The 17,255-nt window shown below is 46.4% G+C and overlaps 1 protein-coding gene and 1 non-coding gene across 4 annotated transcripts in view; both read right to left on the reverse strand.

The window, feature by feature from the left end:
• DGLUCY (D-glutamate cyclase) overlaps positions 1–17,255 on the reverse strand; it is a 162,575-nt gene that overhangs the window by 129,799 nt on the left and 15,521 nt on the right. The gene's annotated exons all lie outside the window — the stretch shown is intronic.
• On the reverse strand, positions 1,904–1,964 carry LOC126960232 (U7 small nuclear RNA). Its single transcript, XR_007727802.1, has one exon. It is a non-coding gene; the product is annotated as a U7 small nuclear RNA (small nuclear RNA).

Consider the following 17,255-nt stretch of genomic DNA (forward strand, 5'->3'; position numbering starts at 1 on the left):
GTGGCGCGATCTTGGCTCACTGCAACCTTTGTCTCCCGTATTCAAGTGAGTTTCCTGCCTCAGCCTCCCGAGTAGCTGGGACCACAGGTGCCCACCACCATTGCCCGGCTAATTTTTGTATTTTTAGTAGGGAGGGTTTCACCATGTTGGTCAGGCGTGGTCTTGAACTCCTGACCTCAGGTGATCCACCCACCTCAGCCTCCCAAAGTGCTGGGATGATTACAGGTGTGAGGCACTTCACTTGGCCCACAAAACATCGTAAATGCAATCAGGGTTGGATAGCTGCAGAGAGATGTCTGGATTAGGTACTTGCAAGGATTATGCTGAATTGCATACTCCTTTGGTTCTCAATCTCGGGCCATGAAGTCATGAGATCTCTATTATACCGTTATAGCAAGGAGTTCATGAACCACGTCTGCAGCAAGCATTTTCCAGTACTCAGTGGCTATCCTTTCTCTCTCACATATACGGGCACTACTGTTTCTCAAATGTGTGCAGTCTTTGTTGAGAATGAATAAAAGATAAGTTATATAAAAGCCTTTTATCATCATGTGTCTTCTCAATCTAACCAATACTCAAGATACCACTTTTCTCATGGGGAGATCCTCATATTTGAGAAGATTAGAAACCACTAGCATACAGCAACGCTACAAGAAACCAAAACAATTCAACTCAGTATGGAAATCAAATGATTAACAAGAGTTTATTGAACACCTACTACAAGTTTGGTACTATTCTAAGCACCACAGTGGGGGCGTGTGGATATGAATATGCAGAAGATAGTTTCTGTCCTGCACACTCAGTAGTTGGAAAGAGCAGCCATAGGCCAGTACAGTAGTCAAGAATGTGTCAGCACAAGATCAAGCGTTAAATTAGTCCTATGGCTAATACATGAAATTAACATGGACTGAAGTTATTAGGAAAGGCTCCAAGGAAGAGTCTGGCTTGAAGAATAAGCACATTTTTAAAGGGGCAGGGAGCTCCAGGTAGCCAGAGATAGGAATGAGCAAGGAGTCTTAGAGTACAGATATTGGCCTGCCTGGAGTCAAGCGTTTGATTTGGAAGACATGGTCAATTTCCATGGGTAGGACATCAGAGGATAGAGCCCTAGAGGTGCAAGGATGATTGAGGGGCAGTCAAAAGCCACTGAGGTTTTAGAGCAGAGGAGGGTTGAAGGAAGGCCATGTCCCAAAACGCTCAGCCTGGCTGAGGCAGGAGAGTCTGTGTTCAGGGGACTTGGGTATGTTCATTCCCAGATACAGTCATTAAAGGGACTCCATAAGGGATGGAACAGGGGTCTCTGTACTCAGACCGATCTCTTACGACAGCACCTGGGTGTCTGCCCTCTATATCAACTATCTTCTGCCCCAGACATGCACATGTGAATTGTCCAGACAGACTATGGACCTTTGTCCAGTTGTCAGAACTTTTTGCATTATTTCCAGGTTCAGAAAAAGGCATATGCCCTCTGAGAATACACAAATGGACAGAGGTTTTTATTTTTATTTTATTTATTATTTATTTATTTATTTTTGTTGCCCAGGCTGGAGTGCAGTGGCACGATCCAGGCTCACTGCAACCTCTGCTGCCTAGGTTCAAGCGATTCTCCGGCTTCAGCCTCCCAAGTAGCTGGGATTACAGGCACCTGCCACCGCGCCTGGCTAATTTTTGTAGTTTTTAGTAGAGACGGGGTTTTGCCATGTTGCCCAAGCTCGTCTTGAACTCTGGAGCTCAAATGACCCACCTGCCTTGGCCTCTCAAAGTGCTGGGATTGATTATAGGCGTGAGCCACTGTGCCCGGCCAGAATTTTTTTTGGGGGGGGAGGTAAAAGGGGGCTTTCCAGAAGAGGAATTTATGGAAAGGAATGTATTGTCTCGTCTTGTCTTACATTGTATTTTTATTTGGGGCTTTTCAGTAAAGACCAGAAACCTGCTAGACAAATTCTAAAAGAGTTGTAACACTGGTCAGGGAATTTGCCAAGCTAGCTTAATAGATATCTTCCTACCCTCAACACTGCTTAAAGCAATAGCCCTTCATGGGTAAAGTCCACGCTGACCACACCTTCCTCCCTCTCTCGCAGAGGGCAAAGGGTAGAAGACCAAGAGGCTGAGGTGTTTGGAGAAGCCAGGGAAATGGGTGGACTCGCCCTGCAGGATGCAGCTGCTGAGCTGCAGGATGCTCACCCCAAGTCACCCTGGAAGACGGAGCCATCCCCACCCTCCCTGTGCACATTTGCTGGGAGTCTGATAGGGACAGTGGAGAGGGAACAGCCAAGGCTCCACCAGATGTCTTAGGCATCTTCCTCAGTGTCTCCTTCTTCCCATCAGTCCTAGAGAACCTACCTGTGACCAAATAGGGTCAGAGGGGAGCTGGATCATGCACCCCATGGCTACCGGTGGACTTTCCTGAGATCAACAAGCTCCTGCCAGTGGCTCTTAGTTTGCTAACTAGGACAGAGCTCCCCCAGAGCCATGGCAGGAGGCAGAGCATCCCTGCCCTTCATAACCAAATGCTGCCCGACCCTCAGGAACTCCCTGTTGGTTTCAGCCCAGATGAGGAATGATGCTTATGGCCAAAGTCATGCAGGAGGCTGGGAGAAGGTTTTAAAAGCTCACAGAGGGGCCGGGCGCGGTGGCTCACGCCTGTAATCCCAGCACTTTGGGAGGCCAAGGCGGGTGGATCACGAGGTCGGGAGATCGAGACCATCCTGGCTAACACGGTGAAACTCTGTCTCTACTAAAAATACAAAAAATTAGCTGGGCGTGGTGGCGGGCGCCTGTAGTCCCAGCTACTCGGGAGGCTGAGGCAGGAGAATGGCGTGAACCCAGGAGGTGGAGGTTGCAGTGAGCCGAGATCGTGCCACTGCATTCTAGTCTGGGAGACACAGCGAGACTCCATCTCAAAAAAAAACAAAAACAAAAACAAAAAACAACTCACGGAGGATGTAGCTTGGGACGCAGTGGCATCTATAACAAAAGAACAGAGCATATGGAGGCAATATCACTGTCATTCAACAGATACCCTCACCACTCCTTTTTCTGGCTGAGGTCCAGGGAGAGTAAGTGGTCCTCACTGAGATCCATGACTGGGATGGGAGCCAGTCTGTGGCTCATCTGTGGGCTTTCCCCCATATGAACCTGATGTAATTTTGGAAGCAGTCTGGGACAAGGTGCTTTCCTCCCTATGGAGGTGCAATGAAAGTGTGCTCAGCCGGCGAGGAGAGAGGAATGGGTATTAGGGCACGTGTTTCTGCAGCCACCAGCCAGATACCTGCATAGTCAGATGTTTCCTCCTTCTTCAGGGCCCCGCTTGTGCACCTCAGTAGAGTTGGACAGACTGACTGTCCCATGATTGGATCAGTGAGTTGTAAGTAGGGTGCATAGAGGTTTTGGCTTGTCTGAGACCATTCCAGGTTACATCTGTTATCCCAGAGTAATTATTAGTAATGTCCCCTTTCATTCTTTTATTTTTTTAAATTTTATTTTTAATTTTTGTGGGTACATAGTGGATGACCCTTTTCATTGTTTTTTTGTTTGTTTGTTTGTTTGTTTGTTTTTGAGACGGAGTCTTGCTCTGTCACCCAGGCTGCAGTGCAGTGGCACAATCTCGGCTGGCTGCAACCTCTGCCTCCAGGGTTCAAGTGATTCTCCTGCCTCAGCTTCCCAAGTAGCTGGGATTACAGGCATGCGCCACCATGCCTGGCTAACTTTTGTATTTTTAGTAGAGACGGGATTTCACATCTTGGCCAGGCTGGTCTCGAACTCCTGACCTCAGGTGATCCACTCGCCTCGGCCTCCCAAAGTGCTGGGATTACAGGTGTGAGCTACTGTGCCTGGCCACCCCTTTCATTCTTAAAATGTCTTAATTTTGACAATAAATTGCTTGGTCCCCCTAGTTTATAAGGTGACAGATTTACATAAAGCACGCAAAGTCGCTTAAGCAAAGAGAGGGTTTTATTGCCAGAACTACAGGAAAGTCAGACATCATGAGAACCAGAGACTCCCCTGAGGGGTCCCCCACCATCTCTCCTGCTTCTTTCTCCCCTGTGGCTCTTGTTGCCTTTTCTCTCTGCACAGTTACCCTTTTCTTCCTGACAGCTGCCACCAGCTCCTGAGGTGGACATTTGGCAGTTTCCATCATCAGAAGAACCCTGACTTTCTCAGTTGCAAGTCCCCAAAAACACTCAGGAAGAAACTTACTGTCCCATGGTGGGCAGGAGGGCAAGATGGTTCCAGAACCTTGCAGCTGTCTAGGGAACCATGACGAGAATGGAGGAAGAGGCAGTTTTTAGGAGGGGCAACCGGTGCGGAATGGACAATTCCTTCAGTGTCTGGTACAATCAGCATCAAGTATTTATTGAGCGGGCCCTGTGGCATTGATCTAACCACTTGCTCGTCAAATGTGTACCAGAGCGAAGTAATATTTCCCATTAGTCTCCAGAGAGAGATGCCACTCATCCTGGGGACAGAGCTGGCCATGGAACAGAAGACAGAGGAACTTCCTTGCTTGGGAGGGCGAGGTCCCCGAGGAAAGATATTTGCTGCTTCCCAGAATACATGTGGCTTCAGGTTGGCAGCCCCCTGTCCCTGGGGGTGACTCTGGGTGTGTGCACGTGCCTGTGTTCACAGGATCTGAAATGGCTCAGGGCCAGTAGGCCAAGGCACTGGGAGCTGAGGTCATCATGGCCTGCAGCAACCCCTGCTTAGGGGGACCCTATGGAAAAGGGTCCTCTTCTCCCCTCTCTCCCTGACCACAACCCCCATCTCTGTCCTAGAAGCACTTTCTTCCTTGGACAAGCTCTGCCCCAGGCTCTGAGGTCTCACCAGAGGCACCGCTGACAGCAACAGCAATAACAGCAGCAGAGAACAAGACACTGACGGGGACTCATCTGCTTCTCTGATTTTTTTCTCTCTAATAGGCAGAAGCTCTAGGACTGTCCTAGTGACTGAGTAGAACCCTGTGGTTGTGGAACTTAACATGGAAGACTGACGTGCTCCAAGAAGGAAAGAAAAGTATTCTTATAATAGTGGGGTGGAAGCTCCGAATCACATTCAAACTGTATTATGTAACCTGCAGGATTTACAGGTGAAGCAAAACATGATGCTCTACATCATTATCTATTTCCCTTTTCACATATCTTTTACTGTAAATTCCTTGAGGTCAGGGTCACTGTTTTCTAATTCCTTGGAGTTCCAAAACTGGACAAAGCACTTTGCACATATACTGACTTCTCTATATTTACTTGCAATTTCCAATGGGGTCCGCTTCTCCCTGGCTCCCAGCTCACCTTCTCTGCCTGGAACATCTTCCTCTGACCCTTTGCCTGCCCAGCTCCTCCTCCTCCTTGCAGACTCCCCTCAGCTTTCACCTCCCCAAGATGCCTCCTCTGACCCCCGGCTGGGTTAGAGGCTCTATCCCTGGGCTGTCTCATTGTAGCTGGCTATAGGTCTGTCTTCCCCAGGTTAGAAAAGCATTTCTTGTTCCCTGGTGCTGTAAAGAAATAGCACTTGAACATAAATTTAATTTCCTTAGCAAGGCCATTTTTACTTTCTGCAGAAAGGGTACACTCGCCAGCAGTTTTGTCACGAGAGTACACTGAACAAAAGAGACAGGGTCATTTATAACCTGACACACCCACCCTACTGCTGTGTCCAGTTTCCATTGGCTGGAATGGGATCTCACATTCTGTGTTTGTCCCGAATGGCTGGCAACGTAGAACCTTTTAAAAGAGGCAAAGGCAGAGGAGAACAAAGGAAGGAGGAAGTAACTTGTGAAAAGCTGAGAAAGGTAAAAACACCTTCAAATAAGGAAGAGGAACGGGCTATGACCTGATGCTTGCTTGGACCAGTATAAGCATGCTAGGGCAACTATTTCAGCTAAATTGTGGGAGCTAAGAACATAAAGTACATTGATTTCTTTATTACGGATAGCAGATACTTAAGAATGTTAGCACAGGTCTTTGAATACATTTTGCTTCTAAGAGAAGTTACTATTTATTCCTAATTAGATGGGAAGGGAAGTCTTTGAAGAGGAACCTCTACTTTACTTTATATACCCATCAGACAGGGGGCTTCTGTAGGGCAATACAATTCCTGGCACGCAATAGGTGATCAATAAATATTTTTTGAATGGACAAAGATGATTTTGTAAGCAGTGCCTGATTCGATTCTAGGCACAGAGAAGATTAAGACATTGGTTGAGTCCTTTGAACTTTTGGGGGGCTCGACTTTTTTAGTCTGTAGAGACCAGGGAACAAGACTAGCTGACATCAATCTTGTGGCAAACTTCTAGACTCTGTTCACCTCTGACTTTCAAAGGTGGGTCCCATGAACTGCAGCCACCTGCAGGTGCAGCCCTGATTTGGACCCTGGGGTCAGTCTTGTCCTTGTCCTGGGGGAATTTAGGGAAGTCTATAGCCTGGGCAACATGGTGAAACCCCATCTCTACCAAAAATACAAAAAATTAGCCAGGTGTGGTGGTGCGCACCTGTGGTTTCAGCTACTTGGGAGGTTGAGGCAGGAGAATGGCTTGAGCCTGGGAGGTGGAGGTTGCAGTGAGCTGAGATCGAGCCACTGCACTCTAGCCTGGGTGACAGAGTGAAATCCTGTCTCAAAATTAATTAACTAATTAAATTAAAAAATAAAACATAAAAAAGTGTTTATTGAGTGTCCAGCCCTCGAAGCTCACCTGATCTGATAGGGGATCTGAACAGGTATAAAATACAGTCAGCCCTCTATATCTGTGGGTTCCACCCCTGTGGATTCAACCAACTATGGAGCAAAATTATTCAGAAAAAAATGAAAGGTTGTGTCTGTACTGAACATGTACAGGCTTTTTTTCTTGTCATTATCCCCTAAACGATACAGTGTTACAATGGTCTATATAGCATTTACATTGTATTCGATACTATAAGTAATCTAGAAATGACTTACAGTATGGGGGGGGGGGATGTGCACAGGTCACATACAAATACCACACCATATTTTGTAAGGCAGCAGTCCCCAATTTTTTGGCACCAAGGACTAGTTTCATGGAAGACAATTTTTCCACGGACCAGGCAGGGGGTTGGGGATGGTTTGGGGACAATTGAAGTGCACTACATTTATTGTGCACTTCATTTCTATTATTATCACATTGAAATATATAATGAAATCATGACACTCACCATAATGTAGAATCAGTGGGAGCCCTGAGCTTGTTTTCCTGCAACTAGACAGTTACATCTGGCGGTGATGGGAGAAATTGACAGATCATCAGGCATTAGATTCTCATAAGGAGCACAAAACCTAGATCCCTCATGTGCACAGTTCACAATAGGGTTCATGCTCCCCTGAGAATCTAATGCCACCACTGGGGCTGACAGGAGGCGAACCTCCAGCGATGGGGAGTGACCGTAAACACAGATTGCTTGCTGCTCACCTCCCATTGTGCGGCTCAGTTCCTAACAGGCCACAAACTGGTACCAGTACCAGTACATGGCCTAGGAGTTGGGAACCCCTGCTATGAGGGACTTGAGCAGGGCTGGGCGCAGTGGCTCATGCCTGTAATCCCAGCACTTTGGGAGGCCAAGTAAGGTGGATCACCTGAGGTCAGGAGTTCGACACCAGCCTGGGCAACATGGTGAAGCCCTATCTCTACTAAAAATACAAAATTAGCCAGGCGTGGTGGTGCATGCCTGTGATCCCAGCTACCTGGGGGGCTGAGGTAGGAGAATCGCTTGAACCCAGGAGGTGGAGGTTGCAGAGAGCTGACATCTGGCCACTGCACTCCAGCCTGGGGAATAGAGTGAGACTCCGTCACATGCACACTCAAAACAAACAAACAAACAAACAAACAAACAAACACCAAAGGGACTTGAGCATTCATGGATTTTGGTATCTGCAAGGGGTCCTGGCACCAATCTTCCAGAGATACTGAGGGACAACTGTACTGACTCATGAGAGCTATGGACACAGTGCTAAGGGACCTAGGGGAGGGGAAAAAGATGTGGGGGGTATGGAGAAAGTGGCACAGCCCAGGAGGGGCCTTTGAGTTGGCCCTTGAAGAGAGCAGGAATTTCCCAGGCGGAGGTCAGGAGGGAGGACCCACATGGGCAAAGGCACTAAGGGGTGAGGTTTACTTTAGTGGAGAGAGCAATCAACAGCTTTCTTAACTACTTTTTTTTTTTTTTTTTGAGACAGGGTTTTGCTCTGTCACCCAGGCTAGAGTGCAGTGGTACGAACATGGCTCATTGAAGCCTCAACCTCCTGGGTTCAAGCAATCCTCCCACTTCAGCCTCCGGAGTAGCAGGAACCACAGATGCACACCACAATGCTAGGCTAATTTTAAACATTTTTGTAGAGATGGGGTCTTGCCCTGTTGCTCAGGCTGGTCTTGAACTCCTGGACTCAGGCTATACTCCTGTTTTGCCCTTCCAAAGTGCTGGGATTACAGGCATAAGCCACCATGCCCAGTTTCTCTTAACTTTGAAAAATCACACCACCACCACCCTCCCTTGATAAACACAAATTCTCAGGCTCTACTTTAACAATTTTGACACACAAAAATAAACATTGTGCGTATAAAACAAAAGTGCAGGCAGGAGAAGGCATTGCTTTGCTTCCAATCTGCACATCCGTACACCCACTTCAAGTACAATGTATCTCCCCAGGGGTGCCTCTCTCCTCCTCCATAATGGAAATCAGTCCACTGGTTGGAGTGGAGCAGACCAAAGCTAAGAATTACAGAGAGGAAAGCACCCTGGTGAGATTCAGGAGGAACATTTGGTAACAGGGTGGGCTAGAGATTGGTGCGGACTGAGCAGTTACCACCATCGTAATTGCCTTAGAGCTTGAACATTAGTGCTAGGAGGTGGGAGGGATGGAGAAGAAGAGATGCATAAGAGACAGATGGGCTGGGCATGGTGGCTCATCCCTGTAATCCCAGCACTTCGGGAGGCCAAGGCGGGTGGGTCACTTGAGGTCAGGAGTTCAAGACCAGCCTGACCAACATGGTGAAACCCCATTTCTACCAAAAATATAAAAAATTAGCCAGGCATGGTGGTGGGCGCCTGTAATTCCAGCTACTTAGGAGGCTGAGGCACGAGAATCTCTTGAACCCAGGAGGCAGGGGTTGTAGTGAGCTGAGATCAGGCCACTGCACTCCAGCCTGGGTGACAGAGCAAGACTCTATCGCAAAAAAAGAAGAAAAAAAAAAAGAGAGAGAGAAAGACAGATGATGGTGGAGAGAACTGCCAATGCTTGGAATGGAATAGATGGGGGGCTCAGGTCTTGGCCAGGAGCTCAAGTCTTGGCCCAGGCAGCACCCCTCATTCATTCAACAACATGTATTGCCAGCCCTACTGTGTGCCAGAGACTATGCTAAGCACTGAGGACACAGCACGAACAGGACAGGGAAACTCCCTACTTCCTGAAGGAGGAAGACCACCAGCAGCAAAGAAGAAAATACATAGATGAAAAAGATCATTTAATGGAGATGAGATGGAGAGTAATAGCAGTGGGGTGGATAGAGGGAAGATACATTAGACTGGGGGCCATGGAAGTGACTTCAAGAAGTGACAGCTGAGCTAAACCCTGAATGATGCTTTAACAATGAGCCATGGAAGATCTGGAGGCCTCAAGGTGGAAACACGTATTTCTGACACATTATTAAAAAAACAATAGAAAAACATTGCTGGCATCTCTGTTCTCAAGTTGACACAAAAGCAACAAATGTCTGCATCCCCTAGGAAGGAACTTCAAGGAATGTATTCTCTTGCTGCTTCTTCTCTTGCTTGCTGACAGTAGGACATCTGGGTCAGGCCTGGAGACTCACTCTTTTATGGATCGTTTTCTCTTTGTTCTTTTTTTTTTTTTTTTTTTTTTTTTTTGAGATGGAATCTCTCTCTGTTGCCCAGCCTGGAGTGGAGTGGTATGATCTTGGCTCACTGCAAACCCGGCCTCCCAGGTTCCAGCAATTCTCTCACCTCAGCCTCCCAAGTAGCTGGGATTACAGGCACGCACCACCATGCTAATTTTTGCATTTTTAGTAGAAACGGTGTTTCACCATGTTGGCCAGGCTGGTCTCGAACTTCGACCTCAGGTGATCCACCCGCCTTGGCTTCCCAAAGTGCTGAGATTATAGACGTGAGCCACTGTGACCAGCCTTCTCTCTTTGTTCTTTAAGTGGGAGGCAGACCACTACCTCCGATGTGGTGGAAATATAAGTGTGCTAAGGGCAGGCACAAATGTGGCTCTTTTCCCTGCACTGTTCCCAACATGTAGACGTAGGGTTGAAAGTTGGGGCAGGGCATGAATGCCTGTAGATCTTTCTGAGATGCAAACTCTGATGGGCATGATGGCTCATGCCTGTAATCTCAGCCTTTTTGGAGGCCAAGGCAGGAGGATCACTTCAGCTCAGGAGTTTGAGACTCGCCTGGGCAACAGAGTGAGACTCCCATGGCTACCAAAAAAATTTTACAAATCAACCAAACATAGTGGTGCATGTGTGTAATCCCAGCTACTCGGGAGGCTGAGGCAGGAGGATTGCTTGAGCCCAGGAGGTCGAGGCTGCAGTGAGTTGTGATCATACCACTGCACTCCAACTTGGGTGACAGAGCAAGGCCTTGTCTCAAAAAACAAATCAAAACAAGATGTGCAACCTACATGTCTAACACATTCACCAAAGGCCTGTGATAATGAAACTGATACCACCAGGAACTTCATGAGGATCCTTTGGCCTGCCTTTAATCAGCTTCCAACACTGACAGGAAGAGGCTTGCAATTAATGGTCATCGTCAAACTTCTAACAGCTGGCTTCAACCTTACAGAACATGATAAGGATTGGGAAATGTCCAATTATAGGAATCACCACTTCTGTAAGTTGACAGCAAGCCATGTGCTCGTAAGAATTGCTGCTATTCCTGGTATCGAGGTGGACTTTGTTCTCAACAATGTTCCCGAAGTAATCACAATAATAAGCTTCACGTGGCTGTTTCTGATAAGGCCTCCAAACACAAGCCCAAGAGCAACGAAGTAAAAGCGAAGACATTTGGTTAACATGGTGGTCAGAACATCAGACTGGCTACGCTTAGGTCAGGCACCTCTTTCATGGGAAGAGGGGGGTGTGTCTCACTTTTTATCTTGGAATTCCTCCCATATAAGAAAGGGTGTTGCATGCAGTCAAACTGACAAATACCTTCTACATGCTCTATCACAATTTCCTTCTTCTCTGCTTTTCCAAATGTTACCCAGCTACAGCAGGCTGAATAATATGCCCCTGCCACCAACTCCAAAAGATGTCCACATCCTAATCCCCAGAGCGTGTGAATATGTTACTTTACATGATGAAGTTGACGACCTTGAGGTGGCTTTATTATCTTGTATTTTCTGGGTGGGCCCAATGTAATCATGAAGGTCCTTATGAGGGGGATGACAGGAGGGTCAAAGAGGAGAGAGGAGATGTGACGACAGAAACAGAGGCTGGAGAGGCCAGGCGTGGTGGCACGCACCTGTGATCCCAGCTACTCCGGAGGCCAAGGCAGGAGAATTGCTTGAACATGGGAGGTGGAGGTTGCATGGGCTGAGACGGTGCCACTGCACTCCAGCCTGGGTGATGGAGTGAGACTCTGTCTCAAAAAAATAATAAATAAATAAATAAAATAAAATAAAAATAAAGAAACAGGCTGGGGAGATGGCCTTTGAAGACAGAGGAAGGAGCCACAAGGCAAGGAGTGCAGACAGCCTTCGGAATCTGAAAAGGGCAAGGCAACAGTCATGCCTAGAGCCTCCAAAAAGGAACACAGCCCTGCCGATGCCCGGATCTTAGCCCATAAGACCCATTTTGGACTTCTGACTTCCAGAACTGTAAGACAATAAATGTGTATTGTCTTAAGCCACTTGTAGTAATTTATTTGCAACAGCAGTAGGAAAATAATATACCTGCTAAAATATCACCCTTGGGAAAGGTCATGCTGGCCCTGGCCTACGGCCGTCAAGGTTTGTTCCCATGTATAAATCCCTATTACTTATGATGAAGTCATTTGAGATTTAGTACCGTATTGCTGTGGGATGTGCCTCCTGTTTTTTCTTTAACATTTCTCTCAGCTTAGTTAACATGGCACTTGTATTTGTTTATGTAGCACACAGAACAGGGCTTACCCATTATTATTCTCTTAATACATGCTTTTGGTTTTGGGTCTTTTTTTTTTTTTTGAGACGGAGTCTTGCTCTTTTCCCCAGGCTGGAGTGGAGTGGCGCGATCTTGGCTCACCGCAACTTCCACCTCATGGGTTCAAGCAATTCTCTGCCTCAGCCTCCCAAGTAGCTGGGATTACAGGTGCCCACCACCACGCCAGACAAATTTTTGTATTTTTAGTAGAGACGGGGTTTCGTCATGTTGGCCAGGTGGTCTCGAACTCCTGACCTCAGGTGACCACCCACCTCGGCCTCCCAAAGTGCTGGGATTACAGGTGTGAGCCACCGTGCCCAGCCAATACATGCTTTTGAATAAATGAATGAAACGGAATTCTTTTTCTAGACTTCTTTGTTTTTTCTCAAAGGACTGGATGTTGCACAATGCACACAAAAGTCACTCATATTTGTTGAAGATTTTTCTAAAGTCTAAAGCACTCTTACTAGGACTCCACTTTTGCCCTGGTTTCACACGGATAGTTGAAGCTCTCTTACACCACGAGTTTGGGATGGTTGGTTAAAATGGGAAAGCATTAAAAATTATATGTTCTCTGGCTGGGAGTGGTGGCTCACGCCTATAATCCCAGCACTTTGGGAGGCCAAGGAGAGTGGACCGTGAGATCAGGAGTTCGAGACCAGCCTGACCAACATGGTGAAACCCCGTCTCTTCTAAAAATACAAAAATTAGCCGGGCGTGGTGGTGGGCGCCTGTAATCCCAGCTACTCAAGAGGCTGAGGAAGGAGAATCGCTTGAACCTGGGAGGTGGAGGTTGCAGTGAGCTGAGATCACGCCATTGCACTCCAGTCTGGCAACAGAGCGAGACTCCATCTCAAAAAAAAAGAAAAAAGAAATGGTGTGAGTTTCCGCAAAAAGTTAAACATAGACTTACTCTATGATTCGGCAATCCTACTTCTAGGTGTATATCCACAAGAATTGAAAGCAGAGACTCAAACAGATACTTGTACACCAGCGTTCATCACAACAGTATTCACAACAGTCAAAAGGTAGAAACAATCACAATGTCCATCCACAGATGAATAGACGAGCAGAATGTATGGTATATACACAAAATCAAATATTATTCAGCCATAAAAAGGAATGAAAATTTGATATATGCTACAACATGGATGAACCTAGAAAACATGATGCTAAGTGAAATAAGTCAGACACAGAAAGCAGAATATTATATGATTTCACTTCTATGAAGTCCCTGTAATAGGCAAATTCATAGGGACAGAAAGTGGAATACAGGTTACCTGGGGGAAGGGAAAAATGGGGCTGTTATTGTTTAATGGGTCCAGATGGAATGTTTTGGGTGTAGATAGGGTGATAGTGATACAACATTGTGAATGTATTTAATGCTACTGAATAGTACATTTGCATATGGCTAAAATGATATATATCATGTTATATATATTTACCGTAATTTTTTAACAGCCGTAAAAGCATTCAAACCTTTTCTTTCTGAATCTATTCTAATACAATAGTTTGACACATGAGCCATTTTTCTTTTTGCATAAAGCTCTTCATCACAGTGTTGTTTATAACCATAAAATATTCTAAAGAACTTAAAAGTCTGTTAGTAGGTGATTTGTTAGGAAATTAGTGTAATCCAAGTTATGGACTATCAGGCAGTCATTAGAAATCATGTTTACGTTCGTGACCAACCTCACCAATATGGCAAAACACTCTCACTACTAAAAATACAAAAACTAGCCAGGCGTGGTGCTGGGTGCCTGTAGTCCCAGCTACTTGGGAGGCTGAGGCAGGAGAACTGCTTGAACCTGGGAGGTGGAGGTTGCAGTGAGCGAGATTGCACCACTGCACTTCGGACTGGTGACAGAGCGAGACTCTGCCTTAAAAAAAAAAAAAAAAGAAAAAAGAAAAGAAAGAAATCATGTTTATGAATATATTTTACTGATGTAGGGAAATGTTGATAATATCATGTTAAGCCAAAAAGGGCAGGGTACAATATTGTGCTTGGAATGATTCCCAAGTGTTAAAAAGTTTTAAAAAACACAAAATAAGGCTGGGCATGGTGGCTCACACCGGTAATCCCTGCACTTTGGGAGGCCAAGGCAAGTAGATCACTTGAGGTCACGAGTTTGAGATCAACCTGGCCAATGTGGTGAAACACCATCTCTACTAAAAATACAAAAATTAGCCGGCCATGGTGGCAGGTGCCTGTAGTTGCAGCTACTTGGGAGGCTGAGGCAGGAGAATCACTTGAATCCAGGAGGCGGAAGTTGCAGTGAGCCGAGATCGTGCCACTGCACTCAAGCCTGGGTGACCGAGTGAGACTCTGTCTCTAAATAAATAAATATTAAAAATAAATAGACACAAAATAGAAACATTGGAAGAAAATATTCCAATGTATTATCAGAGGTTGTCCCTGGACAGTTAAAGATTACTTTGCTCCATTTCTTAGTTTCCTGACTCTCCAGCATTCTTCAGAGAAAATGAATTTCTTTGAAGACCAAAAACCAAAACCCCAAAACTTCAATGTGGCACAGTTCTTGCTTACTTGGGGCTACCACATCCTCTAGGGTACAAGACTATGCTCTTTTCTAACAACTGTTACTTTAATCTTAGTTGTTGAGGTCACACTAGTGTTTTCAAAATGAGGCACATGCCGGTTCACAGAAAGACAGTGAATGAAGGCATGGGGGGATAGAGGGAGCAAAGAACTCAAAGGAGACCCCCTGCAGGGGGAAATTCTTCCGCACTGCAACCTCCCCATCAAATAGTAGCTTCTAAAACCACAAGTTTTCATTTTCAGGATAAAGGCAGACAACCAAGTTCCTTGAAAGTAAATGTAGGCCAAGGTTATTAAATCCAGTTTTTGAGGGAAACTCAATCTAATTACTCATTAGCATACCATTCAAAGTAGTTTTTATTAACACTGATTCATACTGCCTTTTAAAAGTAATGGAAACAGTTCAAGATCAGCCTAGCCAACATGGTGAAACCCCGTCTCCACTAAAAATACAAAAATTAGCCGGGCGTGGTGGTGGGCGTCTGTAATTCCAGCTACTCGGGAGGCTGAGGCAGGAGAATCACTTGAACCCGGGAAGCGGAGGTTGCAGTGGGCTGAGATTGAGCCCCTGCACTCCAGCCTGGGCTTGAGCAGCTGTCTCAAAAAAATAAAAAACAAAAAATAAAAAACAAAAACAAAATAGCTTAGTATTTTAAGGCCTGTTGATGTTTATCGCACCAGTAAGACACTACAAGCAGAGTCTGTTTGTGGGGATAGTTTGCTATGAAAAGAAAGTTATTTTAGTTAGTTAATATGATTGGAACTTCCCTTCCTCCCTTCCTCCCTCCCTCCCTTCCTTCCTTCCTCTTTTTCTTTCTTCTTTCTCTCTCTCCTTTCTTCTTTCCTTTCTCCTTCCCTTCCTCTCTTTCTTTCTTTTCCTTTCTTTCTCATTTTCCCCCTTCCCCTTCCCTTCCCTTCCCTTCTTTCTTTCTTTGTCTTTCTCTCTCTTTCTCTTTCTTTCTTTTTTGAGGCCCTGTCACCCAGGTTGGAGTGCAGTGGCGAGATCTCGGCTCACTGCAACCTTCGCCTCCCGGGTTCAAGTGATTCTCCTGCCTAAGCCTTCCAAGTAGCTGGGACTACAGGCATGTGCCACCACACCCAGCTAATTTTTGTATTTTTAGTAGAGACGGGGTTTCACCATGTTGGCCAAGATGGTCTTGATCTATTGACCTTGTGATCCTCCCACCTCGACCTCACAAAGTGCTAGGATTACAGGTGTGAGCCACTGTGCCCAGCCTCTTTTTGTTTTTTCTTTTTCCTTCCTTCCTTCCTTCCTTCCTTCCTTCCTTCCTTCCTTCCTTCCTTCCTTCCTTCCTTCCTTCCTTCCTTCTTCCTTCCTTCCTTCCCTCCCTCCCTTCCTCCCTCCATCCTTCCCTCCCTCCCTTCCTTCTCCCTTTCTTTTTTTTCTCTGCCTCTCTCCCTCCCTCCTTCCTTCCTTCCTCCCTTTCTTCCTTCTTCTCTTTCTGCTTCTCTCTCTCTCTCTCTCTCCCCCCACACCTCCCCCTCCTTGCTTGCTGGTCTTGCTCTGACACTCAGTCTGCAGTGGCATGATCATGGCTCACTGCGACCTCTACCTCCTTGGCTCAAGTGATCCTCACCTCAGCCTCCTGAATAGCTGGGACCACAGGCACACACCACCACACCTGGCTAATTTTGTTCATTTTTTGTAGAGACAGGCTCTCATGATGTTGCTCAGGTTGATATTACTCCTGGGCTCAAGCGATCCTTCCACCTTGGCCTCCCAAAGGCCTGGGAGTATAAGCATGAGCAACTGTGCCAGCCTATTGGAACTTTCTGAAACAAAAATCTGATCATGGCACTGTCCTGTGTCCAGGCTGTTAGTACTTCCCACTCCTGCGGAGTCATGCGGGCACCGTGACCCGGAACACAGGACACCATGATCTGGCCCGTGACTCCCTCCCTCACGCAGCCTCATTGCTCTGGGGTTCTGGGAATTTGCAGTCCCCAGCACTCCTGGGATGGCATCTTGCTTTTTTGTTTTTGTTCTCACTGCCCCCTCTGCCTGGAATCCTGGATTCCTACTCCATCCCTCACCCACACCCACTCATCTTTCAATCCTGATGCAAGTATCACCACCCCTGTGGAGCTTCCCAGATCCTCCCTTCCCAGTAGCTTTGAGCACTTGCCCTTTTCCACCTCCACCGGGTCCTAAACGGGTTCCTATTGGAACACTCAAGACACTATTGCACACACCGTGGCCCTTCCTGTCTGTGGCTTCTACATCTGCAGACTCAACCAACCTCGGATGGAAAAGATTCAGGAAGAAAAAAACAATAAAAAATACAAATAAAAAACCCATACAGTATAACAACTGCTTACCTAGCATTTACACTGCATTAGGTATTATAAGTAGCCTAGAGATTAGAGATTATAAAGTACATGAGAGGATGTGCACAGGTTACATGCAAATACTACATTTTATACATAGTGTAAAACGAGCATCTACAGATGCTACGAACTTGAGTATCCACGGATGTTAGTATCCTTGGGGATCCTGGAATTAATGCCCCACAGATACTGAGAGAG

This window comes from Macaca thibetana, chromosome 7, assembly GCF_024542745.1.
Source record: "Macaca thibetana thibetana isolate TM-01 chromosome 7, ASM2454274v1, whole genome shotgun sequence".
Taxonomy (NCBI): Eukaryota; Metazoa; Chordata; class Mammalia; order Primates; family Cercopithecidae; genus Macaca; species Macaca thibetana.